Source organism: Nelusetta ayraudi, unplaced genomic scaffold, assembly GCF_046127955.1.
Source record: "Nelusetta ayraudi isolate G7.1 ecotype Tasmania unplaced genomic scaffold, CSIRO-AGI_Nayr_v1 ptg000131l, whole genome shotgun sequence".
NCBI lineage: Eukaryota > Metazoa > Chordata > Actinopteri > Tetraodontiformes > Monacanthidae > Nelusetta > Nelusetta ayraudi.
This window is the reverse complement of record NW_027466181.1, coordinates 1-25,838: the sequence shown is the minus strand read 5'-3', so window position 1 is coordinate 25,838 and position 25,838 is coordinate 1. Positions and strand designations below refer to the sequence as shown.

At 46.6% G+C, this 25,838-nt stretch overlaps 1 protein-coding gene across 1 annotated transcript in view; it reads right to left on the bottom strand.

Annotated features, from left to right (window-relative positions):
* fhl3a (four and a half LIM domains 3a) overlaps positions 1 to 22,108 on the bottom strand; it is a 241,508-nt gene extending 219,400 nt beyond the window's left edge. The window contains exon 1 of the mRNA XM_076050919.1: positions 22,103 to 22,108. The gene's annotated coding sequence lies outside the window, so the exon portion shown is untranslated. The remainder of the gene's footprint in view (positions 1 to 22,102) is intronic.
* Between the last annotated feature and the right edge of the window lie 3,730 nt (positions 22,109 to 25,838).

Genomic DNA, 25,838 nt, shown 5'->3' with positions numbered 1-25,838 from the left:
TGCGTTATAACCTTTAAATTTGCTTTAGGAACCTGGGAAAAGATGACAAGAAATGTTTTCCCTGCCATTGTTGCTGATGTTATTATTGGAGGTTTTGTTTGTTTGTTTTTTCATGAGCAAAAACTCGAAAAAAAAAAAAAAAGAATCAACCTTAATCTAAAAAAGGTCCTTCTCTTTACGTTCAGTCTGAAAATACTCACAGCCATCAAATTGCAAATGATGCAATGATTTCCACAAAAAACACTTTCGGTCGGCTCAGAGTCCTTCAGTGACAAAAAAAAATACATAGTGACATCATTAAGGTGAATTGTGTTGCTGATGTACTGTGCAGCCATTAAAAGTTTAGGGTTAACTTCCTTTCCCACCGGCTCTCTTCGTCGTCTCCCCTCCCTCCATCACCCTCCTACATGCTACTCCTTCCCTCCACATTTTTTTTTTCCTTTCCGTTTAACTTTTAACACAGGGCCACACATGGAGCACCGGTGGACTCGTCTCCTTTCTTTCCCTCCTCTCTCATTGTCCGAGAAGCACAACAAGGCCCCTCCACTCCACACCCCGGTACAGTGGTGCTTGCGCCTGCCCGTTGTCCCACGCAGTTCGTTTTCAAATGAAGCGCTGAGAAAACTCGGTGGCACTTTGCCAGGACTGTGTAAGCCGGCTGTGACGACCACTATGCTGACCCCCCCCCGCCACCCACCACCACCACCACCCGGCCATTCCCATTCTGTCCTGGGCTCCGCTTTCCCTTGGTTCTGTACATTTCTTGACTGGCTCTTTGAAGCCAGCGTGGGGGGCCCAGCGCCACTGTTGGAGACATGCCTTCCTCCATCCAAAGTTTTGTCCGCGTCTTCTTCAGGCTCATTGAGGGGCCTGTTCTCCGGCCTGCTTTTTCACTGCGCCACTCCTTTGTAGCCTCCAGAAAGACCTTCATCTTGCACTCCTATCTCCAGGCCAACCACCACCCCCCTCTTCCACACACACACACACACACACACACACACACACACGCACGCACACATACACACACCGACTCCCTTCTCCTGCCCTAGCTTCAGAAAAGAAAAAAAAACAGACAGGAAGTGAATGCAGATGTTGGACCCACCTGAGCTCATTGCTCATTCTCTTTCTCTTCTCTCTCTCTCTCTCTCTCTCGCTCTCTCTCTCTCTCTCCCTCTCTCTCTCTTCCTGTCCCGCTCCCTGGCTCCAGACCCCCATCGGGCTGAGGCGGTTGCTACATCACACAGCGCGCCGCGTCGAACACAGACGAGCCTCGCCGTGGAGGCTGTCCATCACGGCAGTGCCGCACTCTTCATGTAGCGTTTCTCTCTCTCTGTTGGCTCGCTGTCTAAACCTGTGCTCATCCACTAACCCTGTGCACGTACTGTAAGTGGTCCTCATCCTTAGAGTGCGTATTTAAGTCGTTTGAAGAGAAAACATAAAAATGCATTCATCTGATTTGTCAGTTTCATTATCTCGGGCCAAGACAGACACACCAGCGGGCTTCACTTCCCTTCAGCCGTCGGCGTCACCGGTGGAAGAGAAGAGCAAATTCCCACAGCAGGGCCGTTAATGTGCTGCAAAAAAAAGGAAAAACAGAGAAACAACATCCCTCTGTTGATTTGGCCCTGCAGTGTACAGCCACCCCCCCACTGGGTCCCTCCACCCCATCCATCCCCCACCAGGAAACAAACATAAAAAAAAGCATCAGAGGTCCTGTGTTGCGCCGCAAGCTTGGCACCGCCCACATTTTCTTGGCATGCGCCTGGGAAAGAGGGCACGGGACGGCGCCCGCGCTGCTCCAGGGATCACAAGGCCTGTTGCAGACACATGACGGGCATCTGGCTGCTGTCAGCGAGCCCACAGCCTGGGCAGGCAGGCAGGCAGGGGAGGCTGCTGGCACAGGGCGCCAGCAACTGGTGAAGTTGGCACGGGGTTGCGTGTTGCATTCTTTCACATGCATTGTGGCATCCAGGAGGGCAATTTTTTTCTTTTTTTTGGGGGGGGGAAGGAAAACCCCCCGGCCCTGCTTCTGTTGTTCTTTCAGGCAGTCCCCGCTTCCCTGAACTGCAAATGAGCCTGGAATTTAGTGGGCTGTCTTTCAGCAATGTGTTGCCATGACTTCTAATGGACGGAAGGACAGAAGGGTCAACAAGACTTTTGTGGTGTGGAGCTTTAATTGAAGGGCAAAGTCAACAGACTTTCGCCACTAATTGCAACGTCTCCCTCCCCTTCTCGCTCCCCCCGCCTTCCGGCATAAGACATGCGCCATGTGTGCCCTCAGTGAAGAAGAAGACAAAAAAGAACCCAACAACGGTCAACGCATTGACCGTTGGTGAAAATAAATACAAAAAGGTTTGAGTTTTGAATTAAATCCTTGAAAATAACATTGGATCTGATTAGACCACCTACTTGCGTGCATACATTACAATCTTAAAACGCTGATGCAAAAAGACATTTGTAGCTATGGGCTATTTACATAAAGGTCCCACATGATTCGGCAGGATTTTCAAACAAATGAGAACAGCAGACCATCCTTCACTTTTCTTTTTCCTGCTCCACCTTTCTTGAAAATGTGTCCTAAAACACAGTTGTGTGAATCAGCTCTTTGTGATGTCACAAAGGGCACTGAGACCTCGCCCCCTATATTGACCACAGCCTCAGCCAGACAGCGGCTCTGACCTCTGAGACCAGTGTGTTTGTTGCAAGCAGGAAGCTAAAATTCCAGCATTTCTGCAGGAGGCTGCAAAGAGAGGGCTAACTTTTTGCAGCCAAAATCCTATTTTAAGCACATCCAGATTGAAACCAGATGGCTCTTTTGTGGTCTGAATAGTCCCAAAACCACATGAAATCCGATTTTTGCAAAACTCTTCACACGATGCTGGACGACGCCTCCGCTCCGACGTCGTAGCTACAGCAACCTATCAGATGGGTCGATAATGTGGCTCAGTCTGAACAGAGCCAGATCCCATTTGGGCACTTGCTAAAAACAGTGTGGACAGTCAACCCTAAAAATCGGATTTGAGAAGGATTCTGATTAGAATTAGATTTGCCTGCAGTCTGAACGCAGCAATAGAGATTTCCAGGTTCTCTCGTACTGCTTACGGACCACAGAGAGAGAAAAGAACGGGTTGCGTATATTTTCTTTGAGAATGTGTGTGTGTGTGTGTGTGTGTGAGAGAGAGAGAGTGCAACTGAGAGGAAAGAGTGTGTGCACAACTGTGTGTGTGTGTGTGTGTGTGTGTGTGTGTGTGTGTGTGTGTGTGTGTGTGTGTGTGCGCGTGTGTGTGTAAACCAACCAAAAACTAATTAAAAACCAAAACAAACTACCAACTTGCGTTGCGTTGCGTACGTCGAATTTACGGGCATTTCAAATTTCCCGCAACTTGATCAACAGGAAGCAGCAAACAGGTAAGTGGAGCGAGCAAGCTCCCCCTTCTTTCTTTTCAAATTCTGATTGAATGAAATTTAAGAGTGAGTTGACTTTGTCCCCACTGCCAGCAGGTTGGCTCAGTGGCTCCGACCGATGATTCTGGTGCAGGACACCAGGGTTCGAATCCCGACCACCACCTGAAATTTAGCTGTCTTTTCAAGTCAATGTCAGAGAGAAGGTGGAGAAAATCAAGTTGCTCCTCCCCAGAACAATTAGCTTAGGCGGCTAACTGTTTGTCACCACAGTAGAGGCCTGACTGTGGTTCACTACGTTGTAGGTTCACGTCCACGGTGTTTGTGGTTTTTTTTTGCAAGCTCCCCTTCCTGCTCTTCAAATTCTTATTGAATGAAATTTAAGAGTGAGTTGACTTTATCCACAAAGCCGGCAAGATGCCTCAGTGGCTCTGACCGATGACTCTGGTGCAGGAGACCAGGGTTCGAATCCTGACCACCACCTGAAATTTATCTGTCTTTTCAAGTCAATGTCAGAGAGAAGGTGGAGAAAATCAAGTTGCTCCTGCCCAGCACAGTTAGCTCAGGCTGCTAACTGTCTCTCACCACAGTCGAGGCCTGACTGTGGTACACCAAGTTGTGGGTTTAATTCCCCTTTGTTTTTATTTGCTGATTGTTGTTTTTAACTGTACAGAGACGATGCCACAACACAAACATGACAAAATGTCAGATATATTTTGTTGTGGTTTTTTTGGGATGCAGTTTATGTTGTTTTGTCTGTGTGTGTGTGTGTGTGCGCGTGTGTGTGTGTGTGTGTGTGTGGATGAAGCAGTAAGGCCTTTTTCACTCCCTCCAGCATCAGCGCTGAAGACGGCCTGGTGGTGAACTACAGCGACTCCCAACGTGGAGGTCGCAGGATCGAATCCAGCGTGGACCAGAGGTACAACACTCGCGTGTGTGTGTGTCGGGCTGTGTGTGTGTGTCTAAACCAACCAAAAACTAAACAAAAACCAAAACAAACCAAAACCTAAAAACCCAAAACAAAACAAACTTGCGTTGCGTACGTCGAATTTACGAGCATTTCAAATTTCCCGCACTTGGAATTTCCATCAACTTGATCAACAGGAAGCAGCATACAGGTAAGTGGAGCTAGCAAGCTCCCCCTTCTTTCTTTTCAAATTCTGATTGAATGAAATTTAAGAGTGAGTGGACATTTTTCTTTGTCCACACTGCCGGCAGGTTGGCTCAGTGGCTCTGACCGATGACTCTGGTGCAGGACACCAGGGTTCGAATCCCGACCTCCACCACATGAAATTTAGCTGTCTGTTCAAGTCAATGTCAGAGAGAAGGTGGAGAAAATCAAACTGCTCCTCACCAGAACAATTGGCTCAGGCTGCTAACTGTCTGTCACCACAGTCGAGGCCTGACGCTGGTGCACCAAGTTGTGGGTTCACTTCCCCAGTCTTTCCATTTGCTGTTTTAGAAAGATCCCCCTTCCTGCTTTTCAAATTCTTATTGAATGGAATTTAAGAGTGAGTTGACTTTGTCCCCACTGCCAGCAGGTTGGCTCAGTGGCTCCGACCGATGATTCTGGTGCAGGAGACCAGGGTTCGAATCCCGACCACCACCTGAAATTTAGCTGTCTTTTCAAGTCAATGTCAGAGAGAAGGTGGAGAAAATCAAGTTGCTCCTCCCCAGAACAATTAGCTTAGGCGGCTAACTGTTTGTCACCACAGTAGAGGCCTGACTGTGGTTCACTACGTTGTAGGTTCACGTCCACTGTGTTTGTGGTTTTTTTTTGCAAGCTCCCCTTCCTGCTCTTCAAATTCTTATTGAATGAAATTTAAGAGTGAGTTGACTTTATCCACAAAGCCGGCAAGATGCCTCAGTGGCTCTGACCGATGACTCTGGTGCAGGAGACCAGGGTTCGAATCCCGACCACCACCTGAAATTTATCTGTCTTTTCAAGTCAATGTCAGAGAGAAGGTGGAGAAAATCAAGTTGCTCCTGCCCAGCACAGTTAGCTCAGGCTGCTAACTGTCTCTCACCACAGTCGAGGCCTGACTGTGGTACACCAAGTTGTGGGTTTAATTCCCCTTTGTTTTTATTTGCTGATTGTTGTTTTTAACTGTACAGAGACGATGCCACAACACAAACATGACAAAATGTCAGATATATTTTGTTGTGGTTTTTTTGGGATGCAGTTTATGTTGTTTTGTCTGTGTGTGTGTGTGTGTGCGCGTGTGTGTGTGTGTGTGTGTGTGTGTGGATGAAGCAGTAAGGCCTTTTTCACTCCCTCCAGCATCAGCGCTGAAGACGGCCTGGTGGTGAACTACAGCGACTCCCAACGTGGAGGTCGCAGGATCGAATCCAGCGTGGACCAGAGGTACAACACTCGCGTGTGTGTGTGTCGGGCTGTGTGTGTGTGACTAAACAAAAACCAAAACAAACCAAAACCTAAAAACCCAAAACAAAACAAACTTGCGTTGCGTTGCGTTGCGTACGTCGAATTTACGAGCATTTCAAATTTCCCGCACTTGGAATTTCCATCAACTTGATCAACAGGAAGCAGCATACAGGTAAGTGGAGCTAGCAAGCTCCCCCTTCTTTCTTTTCAAATTCTGATTGAATGAAATTTAAGAGTGAGTGGACATTTTTCTTTGTCCACACTGCCGGCAGGTTGGCTCAGTGGCTCTGACCGATGACTCTGGTGCAGGACACCAGGGTTCGAATCCCGACCTCCACCACATGAAATTTAGCTGTCTGTTCAAGTCAATGTCAGAGAGAAGGTGGAGAAAATCAAACTGCTCCTCACCAGAACAATTGGCTCAGGCTGCTAACTGTCTGTCACCACAGTCGAGGCCTGACGCTGGTGCACCAAGTTGTGGGTTCACTTCCCCAGTCTTTCCATTTGCTGTTTTAGAAAGATCCCCCTTCCTGCTTTTCAAATTCTTATTGAATGGAATTTAAGAGTGAGTTGACTTTGTCCCCACTGCCAGCAGGTTGGCTCAGTGGCTCCGACCGATGATTCTGGTGCAGGAGACCAGGGTTCGAATCCCGACCACCACCTGAAATTTAGCTGTCTTTTCAAGTCAATGTCAGAGAGAAGGTGGAGAAAATCAAGTTGCTCCTCCCCAGAACAATTAGCTTAGGCGGCTAACTGTTTGTCACCACAGTAGAGGCCTGACTGTGGTTCACTACGTTGTAGGTTCACGTCCACTGTGTTTGTGGTTTTTTTTTGCAAGCTCCCCTTCCTGCTCTTCAAATTCTTATTGAATGAAATTTAAGAGTGAGTTGACTTTATCCACAAAGCCGGCAAGATGCCTCAGTGGCTCTGACCGATGACTCTGGTGCAGGAGACCAGGGTTCGAATCCCGACCACCACCTGAAATTTATCTGTCTTTTCAAGTCAATGTCAGAGAGAAGGTGGAGAAAATCAAGTTGCTCCTGCCCAGCACAGTTAGCTCAGGCTGCTAACTGTCTCTCACCACAGTCGAGGCCTGACTGTGGTACACCAAGTTGTGGGTTTAATTCCCCTTTGTTTTTATTTGCTGATTGTTGTTTTTAACTGTACAGAGACGATGCCACAACACAAACATGACAAAATGTCAGATATATTTTGTTGTGGTTTTTTTGGGATGCAGTTTATGTTGTTTTGTCTGTGTGTGTGTGTGTGTGCGCGTGTGTGTGTGTGTGTGTGTGTGTGTGGATGAAGCAGTAAGGCCTTTTTCACTCCCTCCAGCATCAGCGCTGAAGACGGCCTGGTGGTGAACTACAGCGACTCCCAACGTGGAGGTCGCAGGATCGAATCCAGCGTGGACCAGAGGTACAACACTCGCGTGTGTGTGTGTCGGGCTGTGTGTGTGTGACTAAACAAAAACCAAAACAAACCAAAACCTAAAAACCCAAAACAAAACAAACTTGCGTTGCGTTGCGTTGCGTACGTCGAATTTACGAGCATTTCAAATTTCCCGCACTTGGAATTTCCATCAACTTGATCAACAGGAAGCAGCATACAGGTAAGTGGAGCTAGCAAGCTCCCCCTTCTTTCTTTTCAAATTCTGATTGAATGAAATTTAAGAGTGAGTGGACATTTTTCTTTGTCCACACTGCCGGCAGGTTGGCTCAGTGGCTCTGACCGATGACTCTGGTGCAGGACACCAGGGTTCGAATCCCGACCTCCACCACATGAAATTTAGCTGTCTGTTCAAGTCAATGTCAGAGAGAAGGTGGAGAAAATCAAACTGCTCCTCACCAGAACAATTGGCTCAGGCTGCTAACTGTCTGTCACCACAGTCGAGGCCTGACGCTGGTGCACCAAGTTGTGGGTTCACTTCCCCAGTCTTTCCATTTGCTGTTTTAGAAAGATCCCCCTTCCTGCTTTTCAAATTCTTATTGAATGGAATTTAAGAGTGAGTTGACTTTGTCCCCACTGCCAGCAGGTTGGCTCAGTGGCTCCGACCGATGATTCTGGTGCAGGAGACCAGGGTTCGAATCCCGACCACCACCTGAAATTTATCTGTCTTTTCAAGTCAATGTCAGAGAAAAGGTGGGGAAAATCAAGTTGCTCCTCCCCAGAACAATTAGCTTAGGCGGCTAACTGTTTGTCACCACAGTAGAGGCCTGACTGTGGTTCACTACTTTGTAGGTTCACGTCCACTGTGTTTGTGGGGGTTTTTTTGCACGCTCCCCTTCCTGCTCTTCAAATTCTTATTGAATGAAATTTAAGAGTGAGCGGACTTTATCCACAAAGCCGGCAAGATGGCTCAGTGGCTCTGACTGATGACTCTGGTGCAGGAGACCAGGGTTCGAATCCCGACCACCACCTGAAGTTTATCTGTCTTTTCAAGTCAATGTCAGAGAGAAGGTGGAGAAAATCAAGTTGCTCCTGCCCAGAACAGTTAGCTCAGGCTGCTAACTGTCTCTCACCACAGTCGAGGCCTGACTGTGGTACACCAAGTTGTGGGTTTAATTCCCCTTTGTTTTTATTTGCTGATTGTTGTTTTTAACTGTACAGAGACGATGCCACAACACAAACATGACAAAATGTCAGATATATTTTGTTGTGGTTTTTTTGGGATGCAGTTTATGTTGTTTTGTCTGTGTGTGTGTGTGTGTGTGTGTGGATGAAGCAGTAAGGCCTTTTTCACTCCCTCCAGCATCAGCGCTGAAGACGGCCTGGTGGTGAACTACAGCGACTCCCAACGTGGAGGTCGCAGGATCGAATCCAGCGTGGACCAGAGGTACAACACTCGCGTGTGTGTGTGTCGGGCTGTGTGTGTGTGTCTAAACCAACCAAAAACTAAACAAAAACCAAAACAAACCAAAACCTAAAAACCCAAAACAAAACAAACTTGCGTTGCGTTGCGTTGCGTACGTCGAATTTACGGGCATTTCAAATTTCCCGCACTTGGAATTTCCATCAACTTGATCAACAGGAAGCAGCATACAGGTAAGTGGAGCTAGCAAGCTCCCCCTTCTTTCTTTTCAAATTCTGATTGAATGAAATTTAAGAGTGAGTGGACATTTTTCTTTGTCCACACTGCCGGCAGGTTGGCTCAGTGGCTCTGACCGATGACTCTGGTGCAGGACACCAGGGTTCGAATCCCGACCTCCACCACATGAAATTTAGCTGTCTGTTCAAGTCAATGTCAGAGAGAAGGTGGAGAAAATCAAACTGCTCCTCACCAGAACAATTGGCTCAGGCTGCTAACTGTCTGTCACCACAGTCGAGGCTTGACGCTGGTGCACCAAGTTGTGGGTTCACTTCCCCAGTCTTTCCATTTGCTGTTTTAGAAAGATCCCCCTTCCTGCTTTTCAAATTCTTATTGAATGGAATTTAAGAGTGAGTTGACTTTGTCCCCACTGCCAGCAGGTTGGCTCAGTGGCTCCGACCGATGATTCTGGTGCAGGACACCAGGGTTCGAATCCCGACCACCACCTGAAATTTAGCTGTCTTTTCAAGTCAATGTCAGAGAGAAGGTGGAGAAAATCAAGTTGCTCCTCCCCAGAACAATTAGCTTAGGCGGCTAACTGTTTGTCACCACAGTAGAGGCCTGACTGTGGTTCACTACGTTGTAGGTTCACGTCCACTGTGTTTGTGGGTTTTTTTTGCAAGCTCCCCTTCCTGCTCTTCAAATTCTTATTGAATGAAATTTAAGAGTGAGTTGACTTTATCCACAAAGCCGGCAAGATGCCTCAGTGGCTCTGACTGATGACTCTGGTGCAGGAGACCAGGGTTCGAATCCCGACCACCACCTGAAATTTATCTGTCTTTTCAAGTCAATGTCAGAGAGAAGGTGGAGAAAATCAAGTTGCTCCTGCCCAGCACAGTTAGCTCAGGCTGCTAACTGTCTCTCACCACAGTCGAGGCCTGACTGTGGTACACCAAGTTGTGGGTTTAATTCCCCTTTGTTTTTATTTGCTGATTGTTGTTTTTAACTGTACAGAGACGATGCCACAACACAAACATGACAAAATGTCAGATATATTTTGTTGTGGTTTTTTTGGGATGCAGTTTATGTTGTTTTGTCTGTGTGTGTGTGTGTGTGCGCGCGTGTGTGTGTGTGTGTGTGGATGAAGCAGTAAGGCCTTTTTCACTCCCTGCAGCATCAGCGCTGAAGACGGCCTGGTGGTGAACTACAGCGACTCCCAACGTGGAGGTCGCAGGATCGAATCCAGCGTGGACCAGAGGTACAACACTCGCGTGTGTGTGTGTCGGGCTGTGTGTGTGTGTCTAAACCAACCAAAAACTAAACAAAAACCAAAACAAAACAAACCAAAACCTAAAAACCCAAAACAAAACAAACTTGCGTTGCGTTGCGTACGTCGAATTTACGGGCATTTCAAATTTCCCGCACTTGGAATTTCCATCAACTTGATCAACAGGAAGCAGCAAACAGGTAAGTGGAGCTAGCAAGCTCCCCCTTCTTTCTTTTCAAATTCTGATTGAATGAAATTTAAGAGTGAGTGGACATTTTTCTTTGTCCACACTGCCGGCAGGTTGGCTCAGTGGCTCTGACCGATGACTCTAGTCCAGGACACCAGGGTTCGAATCCCGACCTCCACCACATGAAATTTAGCTGTCTGTTCAAGTCAATGTCAGAGAGAAGGTGGAGAAAATCAAACTGCTCCTCACCAGAACAATTGGCTCAGGCTGCTAACTGTCTGTCACCACAGTCGAGGCCTGACGCTGGTGCACCAAGTTGTGGGTTCACTTCCCCGGTCTTTCCATTTGCTGTTTTAGAAAGATCCCCCTTCCTGCTTTTCAAATTCTTATTGAATGGAATTTAAGAGTGAGTTGACTTTGTCCCCACTGCCAGCAGGTTGGCTCAGTGGCTCCGACCGATGATTCTGGTGCAGGAGACCAGGGTTCGAATCCCGACCACCACCTGAAATTTATCTGTCTTTTCAAGTCAATGTCAGAGAAAAGGTGGGGAAAATCAAGTTGCTCCTCCCCAGAACAATTAGTTTAGGCGGCTAACTGTTTGTCACCACAGTCGAGGCCTAACGCTGGTGCACCAAGTTGTGGGTTCACGTCCACTGTGTTTGTGTTTTTTTTTTTGCACGCTCCCCTTCCTGCTCTTCAAATTCTTATTGAATGAAATTTAAGAGTGAGCGGACTTTATCCACAAAGCCGGCAAGATGGCTCAGTGGCTCTGACCGATGACTCTGGTGCAGGAGACCAGGGTTCGAATCCCGACCACCACCTGAAGTTTATCTGTCTTTTCAAGTCAATGTCAGAGAGAAGGTGGAGAAAATCAAGTTGCTCCTGCCCAGAACAGTTAGCTGAGGCTGCTGTCTGTCACCACAGTCGAGGCCTGACTGTGGTACACCAAGTTGTGGGTTTAATTCCCCTTTGTTTTTATTTGCTGATTGTTGTTTTTAACTGTACAGAGACGATGCCACAACACAAACATGACAAAATGTCAGATATATTTTGTTGTGGTTTTTTTGGGATGCAGTTTATGTTGTTTTGTCTGTGTGTGTGTGTGTGTGTGCGCGTGTGTGTGTGTGTGTGGATGAAGCAGTAAGGCCTTTTTCACTCCCTCCAGCATCAGCGCTGAAGACGGCCTGGTGGTGAACTACAGCGACTCCCAACGTGGAGGTCGCAGGATCGAATCCAGCGTGGACCAGAGGTACAACACTCGCGTGTGTGTGTGTCGGGCTGTGTGTGTGTGTCTAAACAAAAACCAAAACAAAACAAACCAAAACCTAAAAACCCAAAACAAAACAAACTTGCGTTGCGTTGCGTTGCGTACGTCGAATTTACGGGCATTTCAAATTTCCCGCACTTGGAATTTCCATCAACTTGATCAACAGGAAGCAGCAAACAGGTAAGTGGAGCTAGCAAGCTCCCCCTTCTTTCTTTTCAAATTCTGATTGAATGAAATTTAAGAGTGAGTGGACATTTTTCTTTGTCCACACTGCCGGCAGGTTGGCTCAGTGGCTCCGACCGATGACTCTGGTGCAGGACACCAGGGTTCGAATCCCGACCTCCACCACGTGAAATTTAGCTGTCTGTTCAAGTCAATGTCAGAGAGAAGGTGGAGAAAATCAAACTGCTCCTCACCAGAACAATTGGCTTAGGCTGCTAACTGTCTGTCACCACAGTCGAGGCCTGACGCTGGTGCACCAAGTTGTGGGTTCACTTCCCCGGTCTTTCCATTTGCTGTTTTAGAAAGATCCCCCTTCCTGCTTTTCAAATTCTTATTGAATGGAATTTAAGAGTGAGTTGACTTTTTCCCCATTGCCAGCAGGTTGGCTCAGTGGCTCCGACCGATGATTCTGGTGCAGGACACCAGGGTTCGAATCCCGACCACCACCTGAAATTTATCTGTCGTTTCAAGTCAATGTCAGAGAGAAGGTGGGGAAAATCAAGTTGCTCCTCCCCAGAACAATTAGCTAAGGCGGCTAACTGTTTGTCACCACAGTAGAGGCCTGACTGTGGTTCACTACGTTGTAGGTTCACGTCCACTGTGTTCGGGTTTTTTTTTTTGCAAGCTCCCCTTCCTGCTCTTCAAATTCTTATTGAATGAAATTTAAGAGTGAGTGGACTTTATCCACAAAGCCGGCAAGATGGCTCAGTGGCTCTGACCGATAACTCTGGTGCAGGAGACCAGGGTTCGAATCTGGACCACCACCACCTGAAATTTAGAAATTTAGTAGAGGTCTGACTGTGGTGCACCAAGTTGTCGGTTCACGTCCACTGTGTTTCTGTTTGTGTTTTTTTTTTTGCAAGTTCCCCTTCCTGCTCTTCAAATTCTTATTGAATGAAATTTAAGAGTGAGTTGACTTTGTCCGCACTGCCAGCAGGTTGGCTCAGTGGCTCCGACCGATGATTCTGGTGCAGGAGACCAGGGTTCGAATCCCGACCACCCCCTGAAATTTATCTGTCTTTTCAAGTCAATGTCAGAGAGAAGGTGGAGATAATCAAGTTGCTCCTCCCCAGAACAATTCGCTCAGCTGGTTAACTGTTTGTCACCACGGTAGAGGCCTGACTGTGTTGCACCAAGTTGTGGGTTCACAACCCCTGTGTTTCTGTTTGTGGTTTTAGCATGCTCCCCTTCCTGCTTTTCAAATTCTTATTGAATGAAATTTAAGAGTGAGTGGACATGTTTCTTTATCCACACAATTAGCTCAGGCTGCTGGACGCCTGACTGTGGTGCACCAGGTTTTGGATTCAATTCCCCTGTGTTTTTTTTTTTTTTTTGCAGATTTTTGGGATGTAGTTGTTGTTTTGTTGTTTTGTTTGTTGTTTTGTCAGTGTGTGTGTGGGTTTTTTTTTTTTGTGTGTGTGTGTGTGTGTGTTTCTGTTTGTGTGTGTGTGCGTGCGTGTGCGTGTGCCAGAACAGAGATGGATCACCAGCGCTTGTATCTTCTCCGCGGCAATGCCCAGCAGCAGCACACCGGCTCACCGCCTCCATTTACATTAGGGAGATTTAAGCTGTCTCAGGCAATGGTGACAAGTCAAGGTGTTTCACTTTAATTACAGCGGGCAAGGTCACCGCCTCACCGAGGCTCACCGAGCCTCGCCCGCTCGCCCTGGCGATGGATGGAGGGAGGGGAGGGAGTAAGGGGGGAGGACGACTGCGATGGAGGATAGGCGATAGCGGCGCAGCGGCCGGCCGAGGGGAGGGAGGAGGGGGAGGGGCTGCTAGCCAAGCACGCACCCATATTTACATTCTCATTTTCACCTCCAAACACACGCTCTCTCTCTCTCTCACACACACACACACACACACACACACACGCACACAGCCATCCTTTAATACTCTGCTGCTCACACACTGTGCAAGGTGCACACCGCCGGCGTAAACACAAGGTGAAGGCACGTGTGAACACAAGGCGGCGGTGATTTTTTGAAAGATGCAGATATTCCAAAAAAGGCGGCGCACACGCACGCCAACACACACACAAACACACCCGCTGAGCACCAAATCACAGACTTGCAATAGTATAATGGAACGTACCCTGAGTGTAGGGTACGGCCGGAGCTCACACCGCACTTGACTTTGTGTAGCGAAGTTTGAAGCAGTAAGAGAGGAGGAGGACGAATGTTAGGTGTAGGTTAAAAAACACAAACAGAGACACAGAGAGAGAGAGAGAGAGAGAGAAGGAGATTCAATTACAGGTGGATAAATTGTTGTCTTTTGCGTTGCAATTCTCCTCACACTGCTTTTTATCTGGAGCACTGTGAGCTCTGGCATTATGATTGTGCGTTATGTTGCATGAATCGGCGCAGGGAGACCTCCTCTCGCGCGCAGATGCTAAGCTTAGCTAGCACACTAATGCTAATCAGTTTTTGGAGCTCAAATAGCATGCTACAGTCTCCACACACACTCATTAACTCAAAATATAATATATTATATAAGTGTTTAGAACAGCAGAATGCCCTTTGGGACCCACACAGTGTGCGTGCACCACCACCACCTTGCCTAATTTCTGCACCGGCAGCACACAAGTGTACACCTCCGCCCCGGCTAGCATGTTTGTTCCAAATAATCCCTAGTGACAAAATAAACGCCAGCGTGTATGAGGTTATAGCCTTAATGGGCCATACGCCATTGAGGTGACACAGTGTATTACACAGCCTTAATATGACACCTATTGCCTACTGTGCTCTTAGCCAGGTCTGTCTGCCTTTTTTCTCTTTACCTCTCCGCTCCAGCCTGTCTGTCCTGGGGCCACGGCGTTTATACAGTGGAACTGACAGGTTGGGAGTTCGCAGAATGCCTTTATGCCACGAGTTAACCCTGTCCTGAGAGCCCCCGAAGAGGATTTAGGGAAGAATCGCAAGCAGGCAGAGCAAAAAAAAAAAAAAAAAAGAGGAGTCAAGGCAAAAAAGGTTTACACACTGAAACATCTGCTGCCATGTTAGGGTTCCAGGTGGAATGAATATTTTTTGTCTTCAATGTGTGTGATTTATGTGGAATCCTCCTTTAAAAAATGTTGAACTCAACCATCACATGCATTTTTGTTTTAAATCCATATAAATGCATTTGTTGGGTTTTGTTACAACTGAAACACAAAACAGGATGCATGTAATTTCAGACGGAATGACGAATATGTTTATTAAGAAAACAAGCATTTCAGCATGATTAGGAAACAGCATCGATGTATTATGTGAACTATTAACATAAGCCAAGATGTCTGTGAACGTCCTCAGTCACGCTGTCATTTTAATGTAGAAGACGTTAATTTGAGTCAAGAACAAGTCCAACTAAACCTCTTCTACATAAGCCTAGAACTATATAGTTGCTTAGCAGTTAGGTCCTTTTCTTTTAAGAATACCTTTCATCTGTTTATATGATACTTTATCAGCTGAATTTTGACCTCCGCTTTGTTCTATTATTCTATGTTTTATGATTTAAGCTCTGTACTGTTTCATGACGGTCAATCAATCAATCAACACACAAACAAATAGTTCTGGGGGGGGGAAACACACTTCCCGCCTGAAGCCCATAAAATGCTCCTCACCATCTCCCCCTATTTGTGTGTGTTTCCCAGATATTTGATGGCAGGCTGTCAGTCTTCAAAGCAGCCTCACCTTTCTTATCGGCATCGCAGCTTTAGCCGTGAAAACTGCAGTCATTAAAAAAAAAAAAAACAGAGGAGGATGGAGGGTGGGAGTGGTGAATGGGAGCGAGGAGAAAAGAAAAGAGAAAGGGAGAGAGAAAGAGAGAGAGAGAGAGAAGGAAGTGCCTTCGGGGGGAAGTTATTAAGGAAGGTGCAAGCTGGCTGGCTTGGCAGCAGTTCAAGGGAGGTGGGTTCCCCGTGCCTCCCCTGCACCCAAATGGCAGTTGCTGGCACCGCCGCTAAACACACAATGCCTTGTGGCAAAACTGTGTCTTTCATTGACAGATGAGTGGGGCAAAGGAAGGAGGGGGGAGGGGGAGAGAGGGAGGAGGGGACACAAAATACCGCTATTGGAGCTCTCTCTCTCTCTTTAAAGGTGGGAGGGGGGCAGGGGGGTGAAAAAAGAAGAGAAGAGAGACCTAACCTGAAAGAGGTGTTAGCCCCCCTGCACAGGCACACACACACACACACGCACACGCACACACACACACACACATATAGCAATACACAAAGGAGACGTGGTTGCAAGCCACTGGAAGCGAGCTGGAGTGTGGGAAGGTGTGAAGAATTACAAGAGGGAACTGACGCTTTTCTCGCAATTATAGTCGAGAAGTGGCTACAAGGAATCAAAAAATAATTATAGCTGGAATAAAAAAGGAATTCTACACCAGCGACACCAGTTTGTGTGTTTTGTCTTTTCTTTTATGAGCGTTGCGTTATTGTTGCTCAGAGTTGAGACAAAATGAAAACACTTTTTTTAATTTAAAGGTCCCGGCGCAGGTTAGAGTTCAGAGTCCCCCAACTAAGGAAAATGATGTAAGAACTAGACGTTCATAATTATATCCATATACTGTGTATTATATTCATAGACTACAGTACTTTTCTTTTTGACCTGTAACAGAAGGAAGGAGTTGCCCCAGAGCAAGACATCTCTGACATTCAGCCTATTAGCTCCAGCAGGAAAGTCACAACTGTCATTGGCTGCCTGTCCAGATGTTTAGATAGATAGATAGATAGATAGATAGATAGATAGATAGATAGATAGATAGATAGATAGATAGATAGATATAGACTTTATTGATCCCTTTGGGATGACTCCCTCAGGGAAATTAACAATTAACAGTTTACAGCAGCTCGCGTGATCTTCCAGAGCTTTTGCTTTGCTTTTGGAAACTCTAAAGGTAGAAAATGAAAGCCAAGACTAGTTTGGGGGGAAAGGAGGTTGACGATTCCTTTCCCCCCAACGGGACAACAACCCCTCTGTTTGTGTTTCATGCCACCAAACTGCCTTTCACGTTTAGCCACGTTTAACGGCACATCTCACCCCGGCAACAGCCCGTTTCTTTCATTGCCTGGGGAGATGGACAAGGGTTAGCATTTGTGAGGTCAGCAGAAAAAAAAACAAAAAAAACAGAAGCTGTTCATTTGAAAAGTAGTACAAGGATAAAGAATTGACTGAAGTCAAGTGATGTTGATGTTGACGTGATGTGGTGTGTACCAGCACATCGGCGTTGGTTGAAAGAAATCCAGAAAGATCAGCTTTTCTCACATTTCCAACTCATGGGTTTCAGAGACCATTGAATCTGTCGAAATCAATGCTTTTGCATGTTTTGTTCATTTTTCTTTTGGGTCTCATCGGCTCTCTGTTGGTTTGATTCCATCCACACTTGCTCAGAGGCAAAAAGGTCAGCTGATTTTATCGGCCATGCTCACATGAGCTTTAGCCAATAAGGCCGCTCAATAATCTCCCTCTTTCAAAAGATCTATTTCATATTGCTGAGAGCCAAGCACACGGTTTAAGCGTGCCATTAGAGCTGGCCAATGAGATCAGTGTGTCAACACGTGCTACGAGAGCAGCTCTGGCCAGTGCTCCCCAGAGATGGAGATGCAGCAGCGCAGCTTGGAAGGATGAGGAGCCATCACCTTTACTGTCAGAATGCAGTGAAATAAAAAGAGGGAGAGAGGGAGAGAGAGAGAGAGAGACAGAGAGACAGAGAGATTACACCATGAGACTCACAAGACCACGTAATACACACGTGCGCACGCGCCGTCAGGGCAGCTCATAGTTAGATTTATGCATACATAGGTAATCAGCAGCCTATGGGCTCGCCCTGACCCCGCCGCAGCCGGAGCAAGGCCGCGGAGGCACGCGTGAAAAGTCGAAAGTCGAAAAAAAAGTCATTAATAACGGCGCCCGTCCCATCAGCCACTGACACTGGAGCGCGAGGAGGCAGCGCGGCTGCATAGAGGAGCGGTACGAACCAAGGTCCTCTGTCACGCTGACGGCTATCAGGCGGCGACGTCTCCGTGTGGGAACCTGCGAAAAACAATAACCGCCGGGGCCGCGTCACGTAAAGGGTCGTTTTCTTGATACTCCATCATTTATCGTAGTTTATTCTTGTTTTACAACGAAAAAAGAATCGTAGTGATGTAATTGCTCACCGAAGACGAGTTTAAATTTTGAAAAGGAAACTACTTCCTGCCATTTCCTGCTGTTTGGATTTACTCCACCACCCACCCCGATCTTTTTACGGTGGCCGACAAGGGCCAAACACAATACAACTGCCTAATGCGCCTTAGTTAGCGAAAACAGCTGACTGAGCAGACCAAGAACGGCTGGCTAGAGAGTTTCTAGTAGAAACTGCCGTAAGGTATACTCAAGCAAAAGTCACATGACCGTGCAAAGCTGTACCTTCCCGCTGTTGTTTGAAACACCGTCAGTCAGCCGTCCTCGGTCTACCTGTGTGTCTCTCCATTGAGCTGTTCCGCTAAGAGTGCCCCCTGCAGGTTCGGAGCACTTCCGTTGTAGTGACTGCTTTATGCATCGTTTTAGTTCCTTTGCATGTGTTTTCTTGGTTCGCATCTGTTGTGTTTTGTTTTATCGGTTCTCTGTTTGCAGGGCATTTGATGATGAAGTAAATGTTTTTTATGTCTTGTAGCTCGTTTTTTTCATTTGCACCTCGATCCTCTTTTTGTACCTTGTTTAGACTTCGTGGTTTGTGGATTTGCATCGTTTCCATATCTGCAGCTGTTTTCCATCTAACAACTAAGGCGCATTAGACAGTTGTATTGCGTTTGGCCCTTGTCGGCCTCCGTATTTTTATTTACTTTATACTTTTTAAGACAATTGAGGCCTGCCGAGAAGAAATCATGAAACCCAGCCCGAAGTCCAGAACGCCGACAACTCAGCAATGCAAGACTACAATGACCTTCAACGCGACAGCAAAAATCATAATTGTAAAAAAATGTACCGCATGACAAAAAAAGGATCAAAATATTCTGCACTATTATCTATCTGGGCCACATCTTAGCACTGAAGTGAAGATTCCGGGGGAGTGCGGAGGGTGTGTGCACGCTTATCTGGCAGCCTGTGTGAGACGGAGGCAGTTGTCAAGCTGAGGCCGACTCAGTCACGCCGCCGCAGAGCTCCGAACAATGACCTGAATGTAACGACAGATGACACGTCGGGTGTGCGGAAGCAGCGCGGAGCAGGAGCCAAAGTCCATCTGTTCCTCGACCCTGTTGGAGGAGAACGGACTTAAGGGGGAAAGAAAAGAAGAAAAAAAGAGAAAGGAGTGAGGAGTTGGGGGGGGGGGGTCTGAGGGGGGGTCTGAGGGGACGGCACGCAGCACATTTCCTTTTTGATTAGGAGCCAATTTTTGCAGTTTTTTTGACATGATGGCTGTTTTAATAGTGCGACCTCAGTGACAGATTGACTCTGCGCATCGGAGGGAAAAAAGACTTCACTTGAGCTGTTCTGAAGGCTTTACAGAGCAGCATGAACACACAAGGCTGCGGAACAACAAAAGATTTTTTTATTTCCGTTTTTTGTTTTTTCCCCCCCACAAGAAGAGTCAGACACAGTCGTGGAAACACCAAAAAGGCCGTCCTCACTCTGAGATCTCTGTCTTGCTTAGCAGTGCAACAGTTAAATGTTGCTGAAAAAATAGATATATTTAACCCTCTGTTTACAGCACACCATTAAAAAAAAAAAAAAAAGCCTTGCTGGGACGTCAACATGTTCAGAAGAGGACAACAAAAAAAAAAGACAGTGACGGTGACTGTGAGTGGTGCCAGTGCCGTGTGGTGCCAGTGCCCAGTGCCCTTTGTGACATCACAAAGGGATGGTATCCAAAAAAAGCGCATGCTCGGACACAGCAGAGCAGTCAGAACAAGACTTAAGTAAACTTTACATAAAATGGGACCTTTTATCACTTGTCACTGCCACTGATCTGGAAGCAGTTAAATTACACCCAGTTCCTGTTTTCCGTCTTAGGGGAAGAAATTCTGCATTTGAACAGTCAGTTCAGACAAGGTAGACTTCAAATCTTTAAATTTTTAATTTGAAGGGAATTTACGTCATTTGTCCAAATCAAGAAGAGCTGTTGTGTTGGAGGGATTTTAGCCAAATCGGCCGTGATGAGACGCAGCCACCAGCTGCCAGCAGCAGCCGACTGGAAGGACGCGGCCACCAGTCGGCTGCTGCTGCTGCTGCTGCTGCGAGGAAAATTTATTTTCTACAACACTTTCTCAATTAAAGGCGCTTTTTACACATAGCACTCCGCTAATAACATAATGGCGAGTAGAATGTCATTGAGTGGTGTAATGTACCTAAATCCTTCCCCGGCGTTTTTAATGCTTTCATAATTGGAGCCCACTTTGGGAGGTTGGCGGCACACTGGAGGCGGCGGCGGAAAGGCAAAGAGAAATGATTTGTAAAGATGTCCGCCCTGGAAATAATAACTAGCCTTGGTGTTAATGTAGGGCTCTTTGCAAAAGTGGAATTTGAAAAAAAAAAACAACAGAAAAAATAGAAAAAAGGCCTGCTGCCGCTAATTGAGTTTGCCTGAAAAAAAAAGACATTTAAAACTCATCATTTCATTTTACAGCCCTTTTTGTGGAACATTGTTTTTAGAGAGGGGAAGGGAAACACTCGTGGTGTTTCACTTCCATTTGGAGGTTAATGGTCAAGTTTCAGGCTTTTAGATACCAGTTTTAAAAAAACCCACTAAAATGAAAGTATTTGCTTCAATTAATGGCTAAGTGGGTTTTTTTTTTCCCCCCCACTAAAACTTTTGAACTCCTGCCACTACCAACTTATCTACAGCCATCACTGCAGGATAAATACCAGTTTATACTTTGTGTTGTGTATTGTTTTTGTTTTTTTAGCAGAAGAATTTGACTGGCTATTTAACTGCAGGTGTCAAATATATGACATGTGCACAATAGCAGGGGGAAAAATTACAGGAGGGAATTTGTCTGGAGACAGATTTGAAATCGACCAAAAATAACCCTCAAATTACTTCCCAAACAGAATCCTCTGATCTTTTCCTCTCTTTATCATCTTTGCGTCCCCAAGGGGAGCGAGAGGGAGAGAGAGAAAAAAACGCTTTGCTGTGAGACTTGACTTTTCCCCTTGTCTGAATCCCGGCACACCCCTTGCTTATAGGGCTCCGCGGGCTGCGGCCCGGGTGAAAAAACACGAGGCCGGGCGGCAGGATTGAGTGGACTTCACACAGACATTAGCGCCGTTGCTCCTGGGATGTACTGTATCACTGTCATTGGGTAAAAACATGTCCTCCATCTTCAAAACCACGCCCCCCGGGCAGGGACGAAGGCACCTGCAGACCTCTTATCTATCAAAAGATAATGGCCAAAGTCGAATCGCTCTTTCTCCGGGCGCGCTCGGCGGAGAAAAGCACGGCCAGTCATACGAATTACTGCTAAATGGGATGTTGTCCTCACGTCCTTTTTTTGGAACCCACACCCCTTCCCCCACCACACACACACACACACATGCACACAAACACACATTTCCCACTAAAAATGGGAGGCTCTAGTGCAAAGCCGTCCCCTCAATAAAAACAAATGGGGAAAAGAGAGCTCGGGGTGAAGGAGCAGGGAAATCATTTACGCTAGCGTGATGGAGCGTCTGTTTCCCCTGGCAACAAACAACTTAACAGGTGCCTGAGGAGGAGAGAGAGAGTGTTGTCGTATAAATGTTTACAAAAAAGAAAAAAAAAAACTTTCTTGATCATTCAACCAGCACATCCAATTTATCAGGATGGGTGTATATATATATATATATATATATATATATATACATATATATATATATATATATATATATATATATACATATATATATATATATATATATATATATATATATATATATATATATATATATATATATATACACATATATATATATATATATATATATACATATATATATATATACATATATATATATATATATATATATATATATATATATATATATATATATACATATATATATATACATATATATATATATAGGACATTTCTGTTGTAACAATGTTACGATGCTTCTTCTTGGAAATAAATCCTATATCGTTGGAAAGTGTGGCACCCCTTTGAAATGATGGCACACTTGTAAGGAACATGCATATGTGGGGTGAGCAGCAGAGCTAAGCGTCTGGGGTTGCGCCCATGAAAAATGTGACAAATCTTCTCTGCCGAGTCAAACAGCTTATTCTGCTGTTGACTCTTGGAGGAATGATCAGAAGGTTAAGAGGTCAGACAGGAAAGAGAGGAAGAAGGTGGAAGAAATAAAATCGAGTGGAGAAGATACGTCTGAAGCCGAGGCCTTGACAGCCAGCGGGGATGTGGGACGATAAACACGTTTCTAAATGTAAATTATCAAGCGGCTCACAAAATAATAAACAACAAATTGATGATTCAACCCGAACACCAACCTTTGGCCTCATCCATGCAGACAGTAATTAATTTCTGAATCAAGGTTTTTGCCCGTCTCCGACCCCGAGGCCTTTTCCAAACGGAGGCTTTCAGCCTCAGGTTTTGTTTTTTTTTTCTTAAATAATAATAAATCAATATATACACCGACAGTACTTCAAAAGTAAGCTCCAGCCACACATTAGGTGGCGCGGTGAGAATGAGAACGGCATGGAGGAAAGAAGAGGACATGGGACCTGAGATGAACTGACAACAACAACAATCGTGGAATCATCATAACCCTCTGAGTTTTACAGTGGAATACATAATTAATTAAAAGCTAGAAAATCATATTTTCTTCACAGTAATGGGAGAGTAGACCGACTAGACAGTTCGAAACCGGCACTAATAAATTGCTTTAACAAGAGCCACACACAGGCAGACAAACAAACAGCATTGCAGACTTTGCTGTAAAGTTCTCCATGAGCTCTGTTTCCCCAGCGCTCTGAAAAAATCTGGGTGCACATTGACAGCTGAGGCCAGACCATGCAGAACAGACTGGCTTCATGAGAAACAGCACAAAAATAAATAAAAAAAATAAAAAGAACTTACCAAAGGCAGCGGAGCCACTACTCTTATTAAACACACATTGCAGTAGTAGGTGGAAGAGGAGGAGGAGGAGGAGGAGGTGAGGGGAGGAGGAGGAGGAGGGGGGGGGGGTGGACGGGAGTTTTGACAGATGAACTGAGAATGGCACAGAACCCCCGACCAGCTGGAGGTGGACCTGGCGCCAACTGCCCATCTCGGCTGGCAGCTTGCTCTAACATGCCAGTCGAGACCTGCGACGGCTCGACTCGTGACCAGCGCAATGCCAGGAGGTATCGGCTGCCAAAGCATCACAGTGGGCCCTCAGATGGAGCAAGCCAGGCATTAAATCTAATGAGAGGGAACTAAAAGTCATCCAATGGGTGACAACGCCCCCCCACCCCCCTCTTTTTTTTTTTCTTTTTTTTTTACAAGCACTGATATAAATGAGACGCGATAAAGCGGTTTGTTTGCACTGCTGCTCACATGGGGATGATGAGCGAGAGGCTCGTCTCGTTTCACAGTTTAAATGTTTAAACTGCTTGACTGATAATAATTGTATGGTTATCATCTGTGTTAAAACCCATTCATTTTCGGGGGTGGGGGGGGGGGGGTTCTGCCATTAACAATTCCAGTCTGGTCAAATATGTAGAGATATTTCCAGCTCCAATGAATTGAAGTTCTTACAGCATCAAGTAGCCCACACACACACACACACACACACACACACACACACACACACGCGCACACACACACACACACACGCGGCTCTCAACATTAAATATTTAGCAGCAATTCTTAGAAGGGAGAGAAAAAAAAGAATGGAAGAAAGAGGGGAAAGTCCTGTCTGGGTTTAAACTCTACACAGCTCCTCTGACACAGACTGCATGTCCAGATGTCAGCGGGAGGCGGGAGGCATGACTGGACATTTAGTTTGATGTCAGCTGAAGAGCGCAGGAGGAGCCCGTGTTTAACTGAGGAATCCCATTTTAACCCCATTTCCCTTTTTACACACAGGCGCCCGCACACGCACACACATATACATATATATATATATATATATTAATATACATATTGATGCTTCAGGACAGTCAGAGGTCAATCTTAAAGGCTCAGCGTGTGGGATTTAGCAGCATCTCATGGTGAGAACGGGTACTGCAAACGACGCTGCTGTTACACGACTTACACTCTGAATCTAAACATTTTAAAGGCACCGTCTGGAAGATCTGCCAGCACCGAAATGGTAAGAGAGCTCATTGCCAACAGTCTGAGCGTTAATGTCCAGTTTTCTGACGTTCCGTCTGACGTCACATCCTATCATGACATCATGCCAGCTGTGATGTCACGAAAACTACCCAGTAGGTCAGCATTCTGTGCTAGGTAGACAGACAGAGGCACAATATAAGCACCACCTCATGGGTTCATCTGCTTGTCATGTAGGTATAAATATATTTATAAGTGCATGAAAGAATTCAATTTGCTTCATTTTAGTGACTTGTCATAGAAAGCTGATTTTTAAATGTTACATACTGGACCTTTAAAAATGTGATAGATCTATTGATGACATCAATTAGGGGCAGCAGCCCCAGCGTTGTGCCCCAACAGATGGAGTAAATGTTAAGATGACAGAGACAAAGTCATTTGCGCACCGTGAAAACCAACCACCTCAGCTTGAGTGGAATTGACCGGGATCCCTTCAGTCTCTGATTTTTTTTATTTATTTTTTGTTTCTGAAGGCGCTTGCAGAGGCACTGCCGGCAGAGATTACCACTGAATCCCGGCTACACACGTGGAAAAAGACAGACAGATGAAGAATATCGGCGGGGACGGGGAAAAAAAAGAAACAGCAGTTGGAAAAAAAAAAACAGACAGAAAAAGAGAGAGAGAAAGAGAGAGAGAACGGGGAAATCTGGGGACTTGTCAGTCATGGCGATGCGCAGTGACAGGCAAACTCTGCGGATAATGTTTGTGTCAGCGGGCGCTCTAATCACAGTGTTCTTAGTCAAAACCAATCCCCTCGTATCTGCGCACTTCCAACACGCGGTGGTGTTTACAGCAAACGGCTGAAAAGAGATGCAACAAAAGAGGGGGGGGGGATGTCAAGGCGACGCAAAAAAAAAAAAAAAAAACCCAGTCGGGCCGCCGCCATTGTCAGCCACCCAGAGTGAGGCAGCGGCGGCGGAGGAGAGAGAGAGAGAGAGAGAGAGAGAGAGAGAGAGAGAGAAGGTGGCGGGCGGGGGAAAAGAGACGGAGAGGAAGGAAGTAAGAAAGTGGAGTGAAAAAAAACAAAACAAAAAAAAAAAAGGCGGTTTTTAAACACACCCCGCTAGGTGCCTGTCAGAACACATTGCCATCCTCTAATTGGGTCATTTCTGATACCACCGCCACCCCCTCAACCCCCGGCACCCCCCCCCCCAACCCCCACCCCCACCCCCGACCACACGGTGCCAGCCTATTGATGGGGAGGGAGGCGTCGGGGGGAGGGGGGGAGGGGGAGGGGGTTGCCAAGAGCCTGCGAGGCCTCGCTGGCACCCAATCAAAGCGCAGAGGCACAAACGCTGCCCCGCAGACAATCTGGCAGAGGCCCGGCGTGGCACGACGCAGGCGCGAGAGCATCCAGAAAACGCACGTGCACACACACCACACACACACACACACACACACACACACACACACACACGCAACACGCACGCGGCCCCACAGCGCCCGCCCGTACCGCCGGGGCGTAATTGGTACACGGGCATTCCGCTGCACTTTCAAAGGCGGATCTTAATCCACATGTGTACTATGAAATTGGCTATTTTGTAACCCACAGCCCCCTCAACCCCCCCCCCCCCCCCCCCCCCACCCCTCCAACCTCTTCCCGCTTGCTCGCCGTGCCCCTCGAACCTTCCCCCCTCCCATTTTTGCCATGGCGAGCGCCCACCGTTTGCTGCTCAGCCCGGTAGGTAGCGTCTCCTCCGCTAACTAGAAAACCCGCAAACAAGAAGAAGAAGGAGGAGGAAGAGGAGGAGGAGGAAGAGGAGGAGGAGGAGGAGGAGGAGGAGGATAAAAAAGGCGAAGCAAAGTGCCGC